Consider the following 20,321-nt stretch of genomic DNA (forward strand, 5'->3'; position numbering starts at 1 on the left):
CGGGCGCCTGTAGTCCCAGCTACTCGGGAGGCTGAGGCAGGAGAATGGCGTAAACCCAGGAGGCGGAGCTTGCAGTGAGCTGAGATCCGGCCACTGCACTCCAGCCTGGGTGACAGAGCGAGACTCCGTCTCAAAAAAAAAAAAAAAAAAAAGAATATCAAGGAGCTAGAAACAATTTCCCAATCATTTTCTGAAAAGGCAGGCTGGTGAAGACAAAACCTCCTCCTAGCACATGAACTTTTCCTAGCAGGATGCCTGCCTCCTTTTCAGCAAGCTGCGGCTAAAATCCCTCCTCTAGCATTTACTGGACTTTCCTTCTGCTGAGCTGTTTACTACATCGTGCCTCACAATTTGTTGCGTGCACATCATACTCTGTTTTTTGGATGCTAATTTTTTTTTTTTTTTTTTTTTGAGACAGAGTCTCGCTCTGTCGTCCCGGCTGGAGTGCAGTGGCCGGATCTCAGCTCACTGCAAGCTCCGCCTCCCGGGTTTACGCCATTCTCCTGCCTCAGCCTCCCGAGTAGCTGGGACTACAGACGCCCGCCACCTCGCCCGGCTAGCTTTTTGTATTTTTTTTAGTAGAGACGGGGTTTCACCGTGTTAGCCAGGATGGCCTCGATCTCCTGACCTCGTGATCCGCCCGTCTCAGCCTCCCAAAGTGCTGGGATTACAGGCTTGAGCCACTGCGCCCGGCCTTTGGATGCTAATTTAATGTTCTCCACTAGAAAGGAAGAGCCTTAAGAGCAAAAACACTCCTGTCTTCTTTCCTTTTTCTCAGTGTTAAGCAAGTGACTGGAGCCCAATTCCTGCTGCCACCAAGGAGTCAGACCTGCTGGCCCTCTCCTCTTTGCCTCTCCTCTTTCACTATTATAAAGCTGGCCCTTCACAGCACAATGCTCTCTACAATACAGAAGCCCTCACTATCTCTACAGTGGACAAAATGTGCGCCACAGGAAAAGGTCACAGCATAGAGCAATCTGAAGAGCACTGGTCTGCATCCCACTTAGAAACTTCCAACTCAGGCCGGGCGCGGTGGCTCAAGCCTGTAATCCCCAGCACTTTGGGAGGCCGAGACGGGCGGATCACGACGTCAGGAGATCGAGACCATCCTGGCTAACACGGTGAAACCCCCTCTCTACTAAAAATACAAAAAACTAGCCAGGCGAGGTGGCGGGCGCCTGTAGTCCCAGCTACTCGGGAGGCTGAGGCAGGAGAATGGCGTGAACCTGGGAGGCGGAGCTTGCAGTGAGCTGAGATCTGGCCACTGCACTCCAGCCTGGGTGACAGAGCGAGACTCCGTCTCAAAAAAAAAAAAAAAAGAAACTTCCAACTCTGTCAATTTTCCTCCTGAGACAGCATTTCTGGGCTGCTGCCTCCCGCGCCAGAGAGATGTGCTTCTGGGAAAGGCAACTGCACTGTGCAAGAAGTCTGTGAAATGTGTCGGCACTTCCATAAAAGTGAGTAACTCCCAGGCTGTCGTATTAAATTACCAGAGCTAAGGAGGGAAGAATGAAGTCCTTAAGATGAGAAGAGTTCAGGAGAAGAGGGGGAGGCAGAAGAACATGATGGGAGGAATATAGGCCTAGTCAGACAGACCTGGGTCTGAGAGCAGGCTTGGCTACTTTATTAGCTGTGTGACAAGTGGCAAGTAATTTAACCTCTCTAAGCTTTGGTTTCCTTGTCTACAGAATGTGGCTATCAAGAGTACCTATCTCATGGGATGTTTATAAAGATTAGATTATTTAGGCCGGGCGCGGTGGCTCAAGCCTGTAATCCCAGCACTTTGGGAGGCCGAGACGGGTGGATCACGAGGTCAGGAGATCGAGACCATCCTGGCTAACACGGTGAAACCCCGTCTCTACTAAAAATACAAAAACTAGCCGGGCGAGGTGGCGGGCGCCTGTAGTCCCAGCTACTCGGGAGGCTGAGGCAGGAGAATGGCGTAAACCCGGGAGGCGGAGCTTGCAGTGAGCTGAGATCCGGCCACTGCACTCCAGTCCGGGAGACAGAGCCAGACTCCGCCTCAAAAAAAAAAAAAAAAGATTAGATTATTTAATTACACAAAGTATTTAGCAAAATACAGGCATTCAGTAAATACCACTTCATACCTCCCCTCCTCTCAGATGAACCAGTCTCTCTCTGCACCAGGAAAAGAGGTGCCATCATGTCCTTAATTTTCTGGCTGCGCTTCTACAAATGTAACCAAAGGTGCAACCATATTGGCTGTCTTCCTCATGGGCCTAGCAGTCAAGGCGATTCCCTCTACCAGGGCTTTGAGTCCTTCCTCTCCTGGTCCACTAAGATCCTGTTCTATTGATTACTTAAACAACAACCATGAAGGGTCAGAAAGGTGAGGAATTGGGCACATGGGGACAGGAGTTGGGGGGAGACCTTTTGCTCCATCTCTGTGAAAATGTTTGATTTGTGAAACACATGAATGCTTTACGGGCTTTTAAAAAGCACGTCTTTTTGACTCCACATCCTCTTCCAGTTATCACCTTCTGTGTTTTATTTTAAAACCAAGCTTCTTGATACAGCAGTAGACTCAAAGTCCTTACTTTTTTACCTTCTTTTACTTGACCAGTTCAGTCTGACCACTGGCCTCCCCACCGTAATTTTTTTGTGAAGATCACCAGTGTCCTCTTCACCTCCCAAGTCATCAGACAGCTTTTGTTCCCAGTTTACTAAATTTCTCTGCTCATTAAAAATTTCAGATCATACTGTCCTCAATCCTGACACTCTCCCTGCCCAAAGCTCCTCAGTCACTTCACATTCTCGGTGTTCTTTCTGCTCTTCTGGTTGCTTCCTTTGTGACCTTTAAGGGCTGCTCTTGCAAAAACCAGGGTCATCCTCCATTCTCCCCTTTCCTTCCACATCCAGCATGTCACCATAGTCATAAAGCTTACCTCCTAGATACTCTTCATATCCTTTCATCTCCATTACATTCGCCTTCACTGGGCTCATAACATTCCTCCTTAGCCTCTTCAAAGGTTCCTACTACCACCAACCTTCTTCTTAAGGCCCATCTTCCGCACAGTCACTAAAGTGATCTTTCTAAAACTTAAAAATCTAAACATAACGTATCTTCCTGCTTAAAATCCTTCAATGTCCCTGTTTCCTTCTGGACAGAGTTCAAACCTATGAGCAGGCCATCAAGGAGCCTTGAATATCTGGCTTCTCAATGATTGCTACAAGCCTGCAGCTGCCGAGCACTTCTGCTTTTCCCAAACACAGCAAACTTCTGTGCCTTGGCATCTGTTGATTTCTGACTGGAATACTTTTCCTTTTCTTATTTCTCCAGCTAATTCTTGCTCATACTGTAACATCTGAGCTAAGTGACCCCTTCTCTGGCAAGGATTTCCGGAAATCTCCAGGCTGAGTTAGGTGGTCCTCTTTGTGAGTTCCCACAGCTCTCTAAGCGACTTCTTCTCAAGACCCTTGAGACAGGCCTTCAATTACATTTGTTTACTCCCCACTAGGTGGTAAGAACCAAGACACTCATCTTTCTGTATTATTTCCTGATACAAAAAGACTAACTTTTTAATCTCCAGAGTCCCGAGTAGCTGGGATTCCAGGCGTTCGCCACCATGCCCAGCTAATTTTTGTATTTTTAGTAGAGATGGGGTTTCACCATGTTGGCCAAGCTGGTCTTGAACTCCTGACCTCAGGTGATCCACCCGCCTCGGCCTCCTGAAGTGCTGGGATTACAGGTGTGAGCCACTATGCCCAGCCCAGGTAGCCTCTTTATAGTTGACTGCTCACTTCTATAGCATTATTTTAGTTGATGCTCATAAGAAGTTTGAAAAACATTCCTACCTTACAGGTAAGGCAACTGAAGTTCAGATGGATTGACAAACTTGTTCTCTGTGTACCTCTTTCTACATCTCCCTCCCAAAAGAAGGAAGGAAGAAAAAAAAGGAAGGGAGGGAAAAGAAAAGAGTAAGTCAACCCAACACTTCAGAACTGGGTCTCCAGCCTAGGTCTTAGGACTCCAAAGCTAGTTCTCATCCCTCTACATAATACTTCCTTAGATGATGACATTAGCTAACAATTACATAATGCTAAGGCACTCTTTTAAGGGCTTTACATATATTAATTCATTTAATCCACAAAGCAACACTGTGTGGTATGTTACTGTCTCCACTTCAGATATAAGAAAATGGAGGCACAGAATAGTTAAGTAGCAGACTCAGTGTACACAGCTAGCAAGTGGCACAGCCAGAATTTGATCCCAGGTTGTCTGGTGTTGCTGGAAAGCCATAAGAAAGCAGGTGGAGGCCGGGCGCAGTGGCTCAAGCCTGTAATCCCAGCACTTTGGGAGGCCGAGATGCGCAGATCACGAGGTCAGGAGATCGAGACCATCCTGGCTAACACGGTGAAACCCCGTCTCTACTAAAAAAATACAAAAAATTAGCCGGGCGAGATGGCGGGCGCCTGTAGTCCCAGCTACTCGGGAGGCTGAGGCGAGAGAATGGCGTAAACCCGGGAGGCGGAGCTTGCAGTGAGCTGAGATCTGGCCACTGCACTCCAGCCTGGGCGACAGAGCAAGACTCCGTCTCAACAAAACAAAACAAAAAAAAAGAAAGCAGGTGGCTCTGTTCCTGACCCGCAGCAAGTGCTTTGTGGAGATTTCTGGTTTGTGTATCTGAAACCAAAGCACACTGAGGCTAAGAAACCTTCACAACAAGAACTCACCATTGTAACAGAAGACAGCACTCCACTGTCTACAGGTGGTTCACACTCCCTTGTGTGCTATTTGGTCCTTTACAATGTAGCCAGACTCTTCCCTGGACTACCTACTATTTCTATAAGGCCATGTTCATTCAATTCTTCTGTACCTTTGCATATTCTCTTCCTCCTACTGACTGTCAGAAGAGCTCATATTCAAGCATCAAACCCTAGTTCAGATGTTACCTCCTCCCTGTGCTAGTCTTAGCTTTCTCTACCTTTCCCTGGCAAAACTAAATAGGATAGGGGCCTCCGTGTTCTCACAGCATCCTGTTCATACTTCCATTAACGAGTATGATCTTGTCACACTCTATTACAGTTATACATTTACACATTTCTACTAGCTCCTCCTTCAGAACAGTTATCATTCTTTAGTCTCATAACCTAGCACAGCACTTGGTGTCCAGTGAAGTCTCAGTAAGAACCTGTGTCTGCTTAAACCCTGTGGCTCTGACTTCTTCCACTCCTGTGACCAGGCTGGCTCCAAATGGACAGGGACGGGCATGAATTGCACAGGTTGTCTGATATTCCCTCTGTGTCCCAATACCCTTTAACTACAAAGTATTTCCATTGTTTAACAGTTTGTTTTGGCTGGGTATAGTGGCTCACACCTGTAATTCCAATGCTTTGGGAGGTCAAGGCAGGAGGATCACTTCAGGCCAGGAGTTCGAGACCTGTCTCTACAGAAAAAAAAAAAAAATTAGCTGGGCATGGTGGCATGTGCCTGTAGTCCCTAGCTACTCAGGAGGCTGAGGCAGGAGAGTTGCTTGAGCCCAGGAGTTCGAGGCTGCAGTGAACAATGATCATGTCACTGAACTCTAGCCTGGGTGACAGAGTGAGGTCCTGTCTCTATTAAAAAATAAAAATAAAATAAAAAACTGTTGTTTTCATATCAAACATTAGAATAAATCTTACTGAAAAATCAGGGTTAGCACACCTAACTCTAGTTAAAAGAAAGAGGAAAACATCCCTCTGCTTTTCTCCCTATGGAAAAGAAACATCAGGAGATAGGAAACTAGAAGTAATTCTATTCTCCAGATAAATTCCCAGGATAAAACATCTCCTTATAGGGGACCCTCGCAGCATATGTTTGCTTACTCCCTTCATTTTCATTCTAGAAAGGAAGTGGAAATTAGGTAGAAGGAATTCAATAACATTGCAAAATTCTCAGGGTTGTAAAAAGCCTCTTGGTTCGCCTCTCAGCAGTACTGTAGCTCAACGGCAAACCCCCACAATAAGGGAGCTGTGGTTCCACATCCAGGCCCAGAGGGCCCCTTCCAGATTAAACAACTCTCCAGCCTTCTCCCTTCCACCCCTCTTTAAGCATTACAGACCTAAGGATGATGTGGAAAACTCAAAATGCTACAAAACAGGAGAGAGGTATACACTGACCTGAAGACAATTTTACCCTAAGTCATAAGAATGAAAGGCCAGTTTCTCAAATATAGAGCTGTGAAAAGTAGAGAAAAATAGGAACATTAGTGTCTCCAATGGAGCAGTCTCTAAGTGGCTTCTAGGTGTGCTTATAAAATCAGCACTCTTACAGAAGGCCCCATGGAGCTTTATAAATCACCCATGCAGTGACTGCTGCTTCACCGAGCTGGATTCTGACAGCAGGGCTGGAAAACCCATCTTAAGGAAGGAAGTGAAAGATGATCCCCTCCTATTAGTAAGGAATTTGGGATGAAGAATGCCAGGTTTCCAGCTCCCCCCCCTTCCCCCTATTCCTTTAAGGATAAGAATGGATGCGTGCTTTTTGTTCAGTCATTTCGCTTTTGATTTGGTGAAGGAGGCATGGGTAAGTTTGGTTTATGTTTCCTGCAACAGAATGCAACCTCATCAGGAAGGCAAGTTGGAGTCACGCCCTCTTTCTAATCGAGAACACAATCTCTATAGAGGCTTCCCCCTCTGAAATCTTCTCATCTGAGAAGTGACTCAACTTTCCTTAGTTCAGTCCACTGAATGAGGATGAGGCTCTGAGGTACAGAAAAGGGAGGATCTGACTGGCAGAGATGAAGCTTCTTTTGTTTCTTGCTGGAAACCCTGAGAAGGACCACCATACAACAGCAGCTGAGGCTTCCCCTTTTTGTTGAAGTGTGTTAGACACAGGACTCATTCAAACATGGTTAAAAGCCACAAACTTACATAGAGGCAAAAGTGTGGTGAGAAAGGGTGTGGGGGCAGGGGAACTGTTTGGGTTTCTTCATCTTGATTCCTGCTTAAGAACTGCCTGGGTCTTTTCTTATCCTACATCGACACCTTCTGTAGTGTTCCTATACTTAAAGAGTAGTGCTTAAGAGGGCTCCTTAGCAGAGCATTGAACTTCCTCCAGTTCCACCGTGGCTCTGCGGTGGAGCTGGCTCTCAGACTCGCTTTTGCAGATGCCACATTCTTGCCAGACCACCTGTTCCCTGAAAAACCATGCTCTTCTGAGTTTGTATGTTTGCTTGTGCTATTATTTCCTTCTCCTTGTCCAGCTGGCAAACTTCTATTCAACCTTCAAGGCCCAGCTAAGATAATCACTCTTCTATGTGGCTTTCCTAATCCTCTCACCTCAGGTAAAAATTAATTGCATCCTCCTCTGTGATCCCAGTCTTTTATACACACCTTCATGATCCTACTGATTTACAATTCTCTGTGTGCAGTCTCTTCCCTGGCTACTGTAGGTGTGATCTGCACACCAGCAGCAGCAGTATTCCTGGGAGCCCAGACCCACCCAATCAGAATCTGCCTTCAAACAAGATCCTGCGGTGGTTCAAGTGCATGCTCAAGTCTGGGACATAGGCTCTAGATCAGATAAAGTCTGAGAAACGGTGGTTCTCAACTCTGGCTGTGCACCATCAATGCATACCCCAAGTCATTTATAAACTCCCAGATGATTTTAATGGTGGCGAGGGCCGACCCACAGCTCCAGGAGCGTTGAAAACCTGAGGGCAAGGACTCATGAAGCCTGAGTCTATTCCCCCATCTACTCTTTCCCCAGTTTGTAGCACACTGCCTGGCACACAGCTGTGTCCACAGAATTTCACAGCAAAATTCCCTCCAGGATGCCTCCAGACCTAAATGCCTTTAAAAGAGAGTAAAGACACTACTGACTGAGGATTATTAATTGCCCAGAGCTTTCCAAATCCCTAACTACAATGACTGAGGAGATGAATTTACAAAAAGTCAGTGTTTACAAACCACTTGCCTGTTTTTGGAAATGGGAGGAAAACAGAAACTGACATGGAAAATACAGATGAACTTCAGAATTAAACTTTAAAACGGTGGCTGCACAAAGAGATGGCGCTTGGGTAGGGAGGGAGTGTGGTGTGCTGGGAGGAGTCCTGGGTTACGACTATAATCTCGGGCTGTGAACTCCTTCAGTACCGACCATAACAGCACAAAATTGTTCTCAGCATAAAATCAGGCCAGGCCCTTTCTTTATATAAATAAGGGAACTTAAGTCCAGACAGCTGGCAAGGCCATGCCATCAGTTAGGGACAAAAGAAGGCCTAGGCCCCCACTTCTGGTTTAGTCCTCCTCCTGCAGCACAGCTTTGCCACAAGCACAAGCCTTTCTGGACCTCAGGTCCTGATCTACATGGGGGGGCTTGACTAGATGTTTCTGAGCTCTCTTCCCACTTTAGCCTTCTCGTGAGGCAGTGTAGCTTAACAGTTAGGAGCTGTGTTCTGGAGTGGGAAAGGCCTGAACTTGGATCCTAGCAGTAACAATTTCCTTACCTGTAAAATGGGCATTAGTGGCTGGGCACGGTGGCTCAAGCCTGTAATCCCAGCACTTTGGGAGGCCGAGACGAGTGGATCACAAGGTCAGGAGATCAAGACCATCCTGGCTAACACGGTGAAACCCCGTCTCTACTAAAAAATACAAAAAAAAAAAAAAACTAGCTGAGCGAGGTGGCAGGCGCCTGTAGTCCCAGCTACTCCAGAGGCTGAGGCAGGAGAATGGCGTAAACCTGGGAGGCGGAGCTTGCAGTGAGCTGAGATCCGGCCACTGCACTCCAGCCTGGGCAACAGAGCGAGACTCCGTCTCAAAAAAAAAAAAAAAAAAAGGGCATTAGCATCAACCCTACCCTGTAAAGCTGTTGTGAACATTAGTTGGGATAATAAAGCACTAGGCATAATAGCAGAATTCTAACTGTGTGAACTTGAAGAAATTGCAAAAGCTCTGAAATCACGTTTCCCCAACACAGAAAGCCCTACCTGCTAAGCAGGTATATGGTATATTGTTGACACAATGAGAGAGCATATGTGAAGGCAGTCTGGGAGGAAAGTCAATATAAATGGCAAAGTATTTGTTGGTGTTCCACTATTATCATTATTACTATTTCCTAGTGGAAGAACTTTGGAAGATGTTATGATCAGTTCCAAAGCAGCAGCCAGTACAATGCTTGGCACATAGTAGGTGCTCAACAAATCTTTTCTAGTGACTCACATTAAACCAGCATAGCATGCCCAATAGGGTTAAAAATTCAAATGTCTTAGGGAGCCAAGCAGGTAAGTAAATAAACCAAGCAGCCTCCATGTAGGGTCTGTAACACTGCAAAGTACCACCTTGCCTAGAGGAGTTTAAATCCAACATTTTTAAAAACACATCATGCAGCTTGGCCAAGACAGCCCCTTTGCAGCCTCTAGCCCATACTGATTCTGGCTCTTCATTACACCACATGATGCCGTGCATGCCATCTAGTCACTTTATGTGATCCAGTGTTGTCTTTGCAAATATATCTGAAGCATCCTGAAGATGAAGTCTATGGCATACACCGCCCCATCACCAAAAATGGCCTAGAACAGTGCTGGTCACATGGTAGATACTCAGTGAGCAACTGCTGAACTGGGGCTGTAGGCCAGGCGTGGTGGCTCACGCCTGTAATCCCAGCACTTTGGGAGGCCGAGAAGGGCAGGTCACTTGAGGTCAGGAGTTCAATACCAGCCTGGCCAACATGGTAAAACCCCGTCTCTACTAAAAATACAAAAATTAAACGGGCACGGTGGCATGCGCCTCTAATCCCAGCTACTCCGGAAGCTGAGGCACAAGAACTGCTTGGACCCAGTAGGTGGAGGTTGCAGTGAGCCGAGATGGCGCCACTGCACTCCAGCCTGGGCGACAAGAGTTAAACTCTGTCTCAAAAAAAAAAAAAATGAAGAGAGAAAAGCCAGGCTGTAAACTCAAGCCTAGTATTCCCAGCACCTCTGAGATGCTGTATGGTATGTATGTTTTTCTGTCCAGGTCCTGGGACCAGACTTAGTCCAGGCTGGGCCGAGGTATGGTGACTCAGGTCAAAGAAAGACTTGCCTTGCAGGGTTTTCTTCAACTGCACCAAATACGCTTCTTGCTGAGCCACCTTGGCAGGTGATACTGCTACATCTGGACACATTATCTCAGCATAGAACAAGCTAGAATATGCTGTACACTGAAGTTTTTAAAGAAGTTTGGTCCCTACTTCCCGTACCCTCAAACTTCCTTTGCACCTCCTAGAGTAAGCATGAGGTATACAGAAAGACCAGAATGGAAGATAACAGACAGAGGTCCTAATCCCACCTCCTCCACTTACAAACTCTAGAATTATCCCTGGCAGGCAACCTCTTTTAGAAACTTCACTATTGATAGCAGTAAAGTGCAGAGAACAATAGTTATCTCAAAAGACTCTAGAGGGTATATAAAATATGTGACACTATGCAATACAGCCCAACACTGCAGTCCCTGGCCATATGTGGCTAGTAGGCACTTGAAAAGTGGCACAGGCTGCCCTCAGTGTAAAATACAAACCAGGTTTCAAAAACTTAGTACAAAAAACGAGAATGTAAAATATTCCATTAATAATGTTTTTATATTGATCATGTTATAATAACATAATTTTGGAATAAATTGTATTACTAAAACTAATGTCAACTGTTTCTTTCATTTTTTAATATGGCTACCAGAAAATTTAAAATCATATTTATAACTCACATTACTTTTTTTTTTTTTTTTTTTTGAGACAGGGTCTCAGTCTGTCTCCCAGGCTAGAGTGCAGTGGCGCGATCTCACCTCACTGTAAACTACACAGCCTCCCGGGTTCACGCCATTCTCCTGCCTCAGCCTCCCTAGAAGCTGGAACTACAGGCGCCCGCCACCATGCCCGGCTAATTTTTTTGTATTTTTAGTAGAGACGGGGTGTCCACCTTGTTAGCCAGGATGGAGTCGATCTCCTAACCTCGTGATCTGGCCGCCTCGGCCTCCCAAAAAGCATTCCAAATGTCAGTTTCCTTCCCCTACAGGTAGGACATCAGTGACCACGATTCACATTCCCTTCTTTTTGCCAAACTGAAACCCTGCATTTATTTATTTGGTAAATATTTACAGTGCCTGGCCCTGTGTGAGATGCTAGAGACACAACACGAAGCAAAACCAGACACTATCTTCTTCGTGGACCTTACAATCTGGTGGGATGGACAGAGAAATATCAATACTTTCGTAAATAAATGTAAAACTGCAGTTGTCCAAGTGTTGTGAAGGACAAGTACCCAGGGTGATAAAAGTAGGGTATTGGTCCAAGAGTCAGGGACAAGATGCCTCCCCTGCAGAAGTGATGCTTAAGTGGAGCTTTGAAGAATGAAGAAGAGTTTACAAGACTAAGCCAGGGGAGGAAGAGCAGACTAGGGAGGAGGAATACTAAATAAAAGGCCCCAAGGCAGGCAGGCGCTTGGGATGTAAAAGGAACAAAAAGAGGCCAGTGTGTGGAGGGTACTGAGAAAGCGGGATAAGTAGACAGACTTGGGAGAGGGCCTGGGTTAGGTTCTGGGTCTGACCCTACAAAGGAGTGGGAAGCAGACCAGTTTCATGAGCTAAGTATCTAGATCTGCTCTGCATGTTGAAAAGGTTTCTCGGCCGTGCGTGGTGGCTCGTGCCTGTACTCCTAGCACTTTGGGAGGCGGAGACGGGCGGATCACCTGAGGTCAGGAGTTCAAGACCAGCCTAACGGTGAAACTCCGTCTCTACTGAAAATACAAAAATTAGCTGGGCGTGGTGGCGGGCGCCTGTAATCCCAGCTATTTGGGAGGCTGAGGCAGGAGAATCGCTGGAACCTGGGAGGCGGAGGTTGCAGTGAGACAAAATCGCGCCACTGCACTCCAGCCTGGGCGGCAGAGCGAGACGCTCTCTCAAAAAGGTTTCCAAAAAAAGAAAAGAAAAAGAAAGGATTTCTGTCCGCACGGTACAAGGCCGACAGGAGAGCGACCCCCGTGCCTGCTGGCAGACCGCTTGGGGCACTGCAACTGTCTAGGCAGGAAGCAAGAGGAGCCTGAAGGATGAGCGCAGGGGATGGAAAGTACATGCACCGGGGGAGCGCGGGAGGGGGTGCTACTGAGCATACAGGATTCACCGGGCGGACTGGTGGACTCGGGCAGTGGGGTCCAGGTCGAGCGTGAACCCGGGCTTTGGACTGGTGCGGGCCCGCCACGAGCGCTCTCCGGCTCCTTCCCGGCCCTCTCCGTGCCCTCCCCGACCCCGATCTTCCCATCCAACGGCTCCCTCCTTCTCCCTCCGACCGCTGCCCGGCCCAGCCGCCCCGCCTGACTGCCTGGCCCGCCCTCTGCCGCCACGCGACGCCCCTTCCGGGTCCAGGACCCGGTCTCTCCTCCCGTCCCGAGGCCCCGGCTGGGCTGCCACCCTACGGGGGCCTGACGAACCGGCGCGGTCCAGCCCAGGCCCACCCTCTCAGCTCCTCAGTTTCCGGGGCAGACGCAGGTTGCAGGGCTCGGCCCGGCCTCTCTTCCCTGCGTCTCTCGGGCTGGGTCCTTCTCCACCGTCTGCTGCCCCCAGCCCCCGGCGCGCCCCTCACTCATCAGGGTGCCGACCTAGGCCCAGCTCCCGCTCCCGGGTCTCTCTTCAGCGGCTATTCCTGCCTCCACCCGCCCTGCCTTCTTGGGACCCCGCCCCGCACAGGCCAGGCCGGGCTCCTATTGCTCCGTCTCGCCGTCACGCTGAGCTCACTTTCTTCAATTGGGTAGCTTGTCTGTCACTCAAGAAGGGGTGGGCGCAGCTGCCGGTAGAGGCGAAAAACTCCGGCCCTTCCGCCCAGCTAGTAGAGGCATCTTGAAGAAACAGGAGCCTTTTCTCCGCCGGTACTGGGTCTGGAGGAACGTGATTTCCTAGCAAACGCAAGAGGCAGCTTTCTTTTTCACCCAAACTTTTTTTTTTCTTTTTGGTATGCAGTCTTAGAGTGAAGGAAAAGGCCTTGGTTCCCTGCATCAAATCACAGGTTGTGAGCTGTAAGCGGTCCTCTGGTGGCCTCCGCCCTGTGCCCTGCGGGCATTTACCGCACACTCAACAGTGGGGATAGCTGTGGTTTGGGGAACTGAGTGGGGAGTGACAGTCGTGTCAGAGGCTGTGAGCAGCCGCGCTGCTCACCACCGGGTTGGGCTGAGGTGGGCGCTGAGCAGAAGCAGAAGGGTACAGCTCAGCTGTGCTTTTGGAAGGGATCCGTGGGAGGTGGCATTCGTCACTGCACCTGCGGTTCGGAACAAGGCCGGGCACCGCGCCAAGGACTCACTCCTGCTGTCTCTCTTCATGCTCACAGCAGCCCTGTGGTGGAGGGAACACCCTGATCCCTTTGCTGCAGACGAGGAAACTGAGGCTCAGAGAGGGTCCGAGGTCTTACAGCTGGTGCGGGGCAGAGCAAGAGGCCAACCTATGCCTGTTGGATTCCAAAGTTTATACTTTAATCGTTCGTCTAGCAGTTTCTTACAACAATCCTGGGAGGTGTGTATTCAGTTGTCCCTTTGCAGATAAACTGATACTCAGTAAAGAGACTATGTAGTGACTACCGCTTATAGGGCACTGCACAGTCTGCAAAGCAGTTTTACGTATGTTGTTTCATTTGATCCTCAAAACATCTTGGAATTAAAGATGATTTTTGTTAGTCCTGTTTTACAGGTGAATAAAGTGAGGCTTGGGGATGTTGGGGCCCGTGCCGGGGGTAGTGGAGAATGAACAGACACAGACACAAAAGACGAAGACAAACAGAGAACATGGCGGCCGCGCCTAAGGCCTCCGCCTCACTTTATAACCCATAAATCCCACGTCAGCAAAAATGACATAATACAAAACAAACTTTCTGCACCCAGATATAACCTACTGCTTAGTTCTTTGTTTCTAAGTTCTTTCTTATTTTGTCTGCCTTCTTGGCGCCTACTAGAGTTCATTAAAAGTTCAACTAGAGATAGTATCCTTGACTACTGGAGTTCATTGAAAGTGCAACTAGCTAGAGACACTGTCCTTGAGCCCTATCTATTCTCAGCATATTATTTTCAATGGCCCCTGCATTTCCCCCTTTTTTTTTTGTTTTGCCTCAATCTTAGAAAGGCAGCCCATACTTGTTCCTGGTTTTTCTTTTGTTTTGGGATGTGACGGAGGGAGCATCGGATTATTAGGAGAAATAGACTCAATCCAAGCACCCAAAGCAATATACTTCCAGAGATTGTAGAAATCCATGTTTTCATCTGAGTCCATGGATTAAGAGCAGCAAGGCGTTGACCCATCTCCGGCATAGTATAGCTGCTCCGGACAATACATGCAATTGTTGTTGAAATGCTACAGAAATATTTTGAGTGAGTTCTTGGATGTCCAAACTAATATTTTTATGGCCTATTAATCTTCGGATTTTGGTCCAATTCTGAGAAACATTAAAAGGCACAGGTGTTACGCAAAATTGCGTGGAATTCCAATCACATTGCAATGTTACTCGAGTACTGAGGACAGTGAGCTGATCTCCAGGCCATGTCAAAGCTTGTTCCACGTTGTCCAATCTTTCGGCAAGTTGGGAGTCAATGTTTCATTGTTGCAGCCACAACCGGTGAGATTGTTCATGCCATTGCTGTACAAATTCAGCATTTTGTATGCCTTGATGTAACGCGAGCCCCGCCACAGCCGCGGTGGAGGCAATGGCAACAAGGCTCATTACCAAGGCAATTATAAGTCCAAGAGCCCGACGGGTCCGTTGAAGGGAAGTCCAAATATAAGTCTCAAGAGGTGATGCCCCCCATGGTCGCGTAAGGTTGACAGGTAGCCAAATTTCCTTACGAGCCCTGAGGATATAAATATCCCCCGTAAAACTGCGCCACCAAGAATGATTGAGGCAAGACAAAAATGTACACGTATCTTTACAATTAACAATCCCCGTATCATTATCCCATGTTAAATGTCCTGCTAACAATAGGTAAGGCTTTCGGACACAAGCAATAATATATCGGGAGACATTCCGCCGTAATTGAATATGAAAAGGGTTATTCGGGTTAGAAAGATTAAGGGACATATTTCCCACGAAAGTACTAATGGCATCACCTGCAGCTAATAACTTCCAAAGATGACTTTGTACTTGTAAAGAGTATCTAAGATGAGGCATAGGTGGCGACAAGCCTCCTTCACGCCATACTGAAGTTTCATTACCGTCAGCAACAATACTTTTATTTACCCGGTGCCATCTTAAAGGTATGTGACTAAATTTTGTTTGAAAATCACCGTGCACACTCCAATCAATTACTTGCAACCTATTATATTCTAATAAAATCCGGGGCTTAATTCCCCGACAATGTTGCCACTCCAATACTTCAATATTAGGGGAAACCTCTGGAATAGGACAAAAAGGTAAGGAACTAGGAATAGTCTCATTAATATATACAGTATGATTATAATGAAAACTTCTAGTTACAATAATAACAGTATTGGCAGCCACATGGCTATGATTATAGCGAACAGCCCAAGCTTCATGTGATTTCCGGAGACAATGAGGACTATTTCCCATGCAAATTGGAAGTCCTTCCACTCCAAATTGGTATGTGCTGTTTATTATTCCCGTTTCCCGTTCTATGTTGTCCTTGTCCATATAGGGGGATGGCATCCAAGTAGTGTCATTGGTGAAAACCTTAACTTCCGCCTCCCCCCAGGCGACTCCCTGATACAAGGGTGGAAAGGGAATATAAGTCCAATATTCATACAAAGCCTCACTAAGGGAAATAAGTCCTCCGCTGAGACACATCCAACAAAGGAAGAGATGCATGCTGAGTCCAGTTTCTTTTCAACAGGGTTTCAATCGCCTTGTAGGAAACCACTCAGGTCCACTCCCTGTAAGGAGAAGAGCATAACCCCGTCCCTGTTTTAGAACTTGCCCCTGTGCATACTTACCTTCTTCATTAGGATACCAAACCTTTAAATTATCGACGGGGACTATTGTCGAAGGAGGTGAGGAAAGATGAGTTACAGCAGCGGAGTCCTGCAATTGTCTCCATTGATTCAAAAAATTTAAGATAAACAAACAAAACCTTTAAAATCTGATTTCTGGGGGACTCATTTCCCCCTTTTTGTTTTAACAGTTGAGTTTTCAAGGTTAAATTTGCGCGCTCAATAATGGCCTGGCCTTGACTGTTGCCCGGGATACCAGTGAGATGTTGAATATTGTATTGCTGTAAAAAAACTTGTAATTTACGAGAAACATAGGCAGGAGCATTATCAGTTTTAAGTATTAGAGGAATGCCCATGACGGCAAAACAAGCCAAAAGATGAGTAATAACAGAATCAGCTTTTTCAGATGGTAAAGGAGTTGCCCATTGAAAATGAGAGAAAGTGTCAATAGTATGATGAACATACTTTAATCGTCCAAAAGAAGGGACATGTGTGACGTCCATTTGCCAAATCTGATTAACTTGAGTACCTCGTGGATTAACTCCGGGATGAAAAGATGGAATGCTCAAAGGAGCACAAGAAGGACAAGCTCGAATAAGAGAACGAGCTTGTTTACGAGTTAAATGAAATCGTCGCTGAAGACCAGAACTATTAGTATGATGTAGAGCATGTTCTTGTTCTGCAGCCTGTAGATGGCCGATTAAAAGTGAATCAATCTGAGTATTGCCATGAACTAACGGTCCAGGAAGTTGAGAATGAGAACGAAGATGAGTGATGAATAAAGGAGCTCGACGCTGGCTCAAAGTAGAAGACAATAAAGAAAAGAGTTTTTGAAGAGAAGAAGTAGCACAAAGAGGTAGAGTGGCTTGAGAAATATAAGAAGTAACATAGACGGCGTATTGAGAATCACTAACAATGTTACAACTGGTGGAAGGGAAATCAAGTAAGACCATGAGAATAGCAAACAGTTCTCCCTGTTGCACTGAGGGGTAAGGGTAAACTGTAACTCGAGATTGATGAACACTCCAATATCCAGCTTTACCATTACTACTAGCGTCAGTAAAAAAGGTAGGGCCTTGAACAGGAAATAAAGATATGGGTGAAAAGGGCAATACAGAATGTTGTCTGAAGAATGAAAAAATTGGAGACTTAGGATATTGGGTAGAAAATTGTCCGACAAATGAGGCACAAGCAACTTGCCAAGAATCAGAAGTAGCAAGAAGATAAGTGATTTGACTATGAGTGAATTGAGAGATAATGAAGGAAGGGTCTCCTCCCCAAAGTTGTCGACAGTGATGCCGTTCTTTGATGATCAATTCAGCTAAACGATCAATATAAGTAGCCAAACGTTTAGATGTTTTGTTGGACAAAAAAATCCATTCTAACGGCCGATTTGTTTGATGAATCATACCTGTAGGAGAATGTAAAGTATGAAATAAGCAAAAGGAAAGGGGAACGTCGGGAAGGATATAATATAGATGGGCCTTTTGAAGTTGTTCCTCTACAAGCTGGAGTTCCTGTAAAGCTAAAGGAGTTAAATGACGTGAGCTGTATCTCCTTCTAGAATAGAAAAAAGATGTTGTAACTGATACGTTGGTATTCCCAAAACAGGACGCATGCAATTAATATCCCCTAAAAGCTTTTGAAAGTCATTTAATGTTTTTAAATGATCACGTCGAATTTGAATCTTTTGGGGCCGAATATTTTGCGCTCCCAAGGTATAACCTAAATATTGAATAGGAAAATTTATTTGAATTTTTTCTGGGGCAATATTAAGTGAGTATAAAGAAAGTTGCGTTTGTAAGGATGTAAAAGCATCTTGCTGCTCTTTTTTAGTGGGTGCAGCAAGAAGAATGTCATCCATATAATGATATAAAAGAACAGAAGGATGACATTTTCGAACAGGATCCAGAGCTCGATGAACAAACTCTTAACACAAGGTGGGGCTGTTTAACATTCCTTGAGGCAAAACCTTCCATTGATATCGAGAAAGTGGCTGAGAATTATTAAAAACAGGGACAGAAAAGGCAAAACGTTCACAATCGTTTTGATCCAAAGGAATAGAAAAAAAAAATCTTTTAAATCTATAACCATAAGCAACCAATCTTGAGGAATCATAGAAGGGTTAGGAAGGCCAGGTTGCAAGGATCCCATGGGTTGAATACATGCATTGATAGCACGAAGATCTGTTAATAGTCTCCATTTACCGTTTTTATTTTTTATTTGTTTGTTTTTGTTTTATTTTTATTTTATTTTATTTATTTATTTATTTATTTATTTATTTTATTTTTTATTTTTTATTTTATTTTATTATTATTATTATTTTTTTTTTTTTTTAACACAAAGACAGGGGAATTCCATGGAGAAGTATTAGGCTCTATATGACCTAAGGACAATTGTTCCTGAACCAAGTTTTCCAAGGCCTCAAGCTTCTCACATGTTAAAGGCCACTGCTCAACCCACACAGGAATATTAGTTTTCCATGTCAAGGGAAGGGCTTGAGGCTGTTGAACAGTGGCTACATGTTTAAAGATTTTTCAAGAGGATTGTAGCCCATGCGGAACATCATATTCTTGGCAGAATTAGAAACATGAGGAATAGACACAAAAGCTCCAAATTGTTGCAATAAATCTCGCCCCCATAAATTTAGGGCAATAGGAACAATATAAAACTGAACTTGGGCCATTTGACCATCTGGCCCTCGGCAATTTAAGGATTGAGAACTTTGATACACCTCAGAGGCAGAACCTAATCCTGTAAGAGAAACAGCAACAGGCCGTTTAGGGCACTGTAAAGGCCATTGATCAGAGGCAATAATAGAAACGTCAGCTCCAGTGTCGACCAAACCCTGAAAAATTTTTCCTTCCACTTCAAGGGGAAACAAAGGTTTTTGTTGAGTTACTAAAGTTTCCCAAAAAATATGTTTACCTGTGCTTCCAAAACCTCCAATTCTTTCTTGCTTCCGTGAAGGAAACTGAAAATAGGGCAATACAAGGAGTTGTGCAATTCGCTGCCCCTTTTTCAGAGATATAGGTTTATGAGCTTGGGCCATAATTTGAATTTCCCCTTTATAATCAGAATCTATAACACCCAAATGAACTTGTAAACCTTGTAAAATGCTACTACTTCGTCCTATAAGCAATCCAACAGTATGTGAAGGTAATGGCCCAAAAACACCTGTGGCTAATTTAACAACTCCCATTTCTGGGGTAAGTTCAACAGCTTGTAAAATCGCCACATCAGCAGCGGCGCTACCGGAAGTAGCAGAGAAAAGCTGAGCTACTGAAAATTGGGGGTTAACATTGGCTGACTGGTTTGCTGATGCTGAACCCCTGAGCTGACTGGAAATTGCAATTGAAAAGGGCTTGTATTGTTGTGGGGGCCCCAAGCTGAAGGGCCCCTCTGCAAGTTTCCCGATTTAGAAATGAGAGAGTTACCGTTTTTATCTACTTTAGAGTGACATTCATTAGTCCAATGTCGTCCTCTGCCGCAACGACGACAGGGCTCAGTAGGAAGCTTTTTAATTTCTACTTTAGAGGAGTCACTCCTATTAGAAAACTTACGGCACTCCTTTTTAAAATGACCGGTCTTTCCACATTGGAAGCAAACTCCCTTTTTTCCCATGAATACCTTAGATAAAGCTCCAGCAAACAACTGAGCGTTGTAAGCAGCCCCTCCCACTCCTGCACAGGCTCTAATAAAATCTTCTATTTGTAAGTTTCCAGCAGCTTTTAAAGGACGCAACAGCCTCTGACATTCCTGATTTGCATTCTCAAAAGTTAACGTGGTTACCAGAATTTGACCGGCAGCCCCACTACCCACAGTCTTTATTACAGCATCTTGAAGCCGAGCCACAAAATCAGGATAAGGTTCATTTGCGCCCTGTAAAATCTTGACAAAAGACAAGGCAGTTTTTCCTAATGGTTCTACTTTACATCAAGCCTTTTAAAAAAGTGCTTTAACTTGCGATAATGCTACGTCCTCAAGTCCAGATTGAGCCTCTACGGTAGCAAATTGACCAGTGCCTGTTAATTGCTCCTCTGTTGGCCCTGGAGGATTTCTAGCGGCATTACGGCGAGCCTGCTCTCTGGCATCTTCCAGCCACCAACTGCGTAGCTGAAGCCATTGAGAGCGATCCAAAACAGCCTTCCCCAAAGTCTCCCAATCAAGAGGCAAAAACAAATTTTCAGATGAAAAAGAATCTAAAAGCCCCATGACAAAAGGAGATTGAGGGCCATAATTAGCAATAGCTGCCTTCATTTCTTTAAGAAACTTAAATTGAAGAACATTATACTGTACATTTATACCCCTTGAGGAAATTGGTCATTAGGACCAAAAGGTTGCCTAATAATGGGGAACAATTGTAAAGGATCCTCATCCTCTTGAGAATCCAATACCTTAATTACAGCTTTGGCAGTAGAAGCAGGAACAGC

The sequence above is a fragment of the Trachypithecus francoisi genome, unplaced genomic scaffold (assembly GCF_009764315.1).
Source record: "Trachypithecus francoisi isolate TF-2019V2 unplaced genomic scaffold, Tfra_2.0 Contig00089, whole genome shotgun sequence".
Classification (NCBI taxonomy): Eukaryota; Metazoa; Chordata; class Mammalia; order Primates; family Cercopithecidae; genus Trachypithecus; species Trachypithecus francoisi.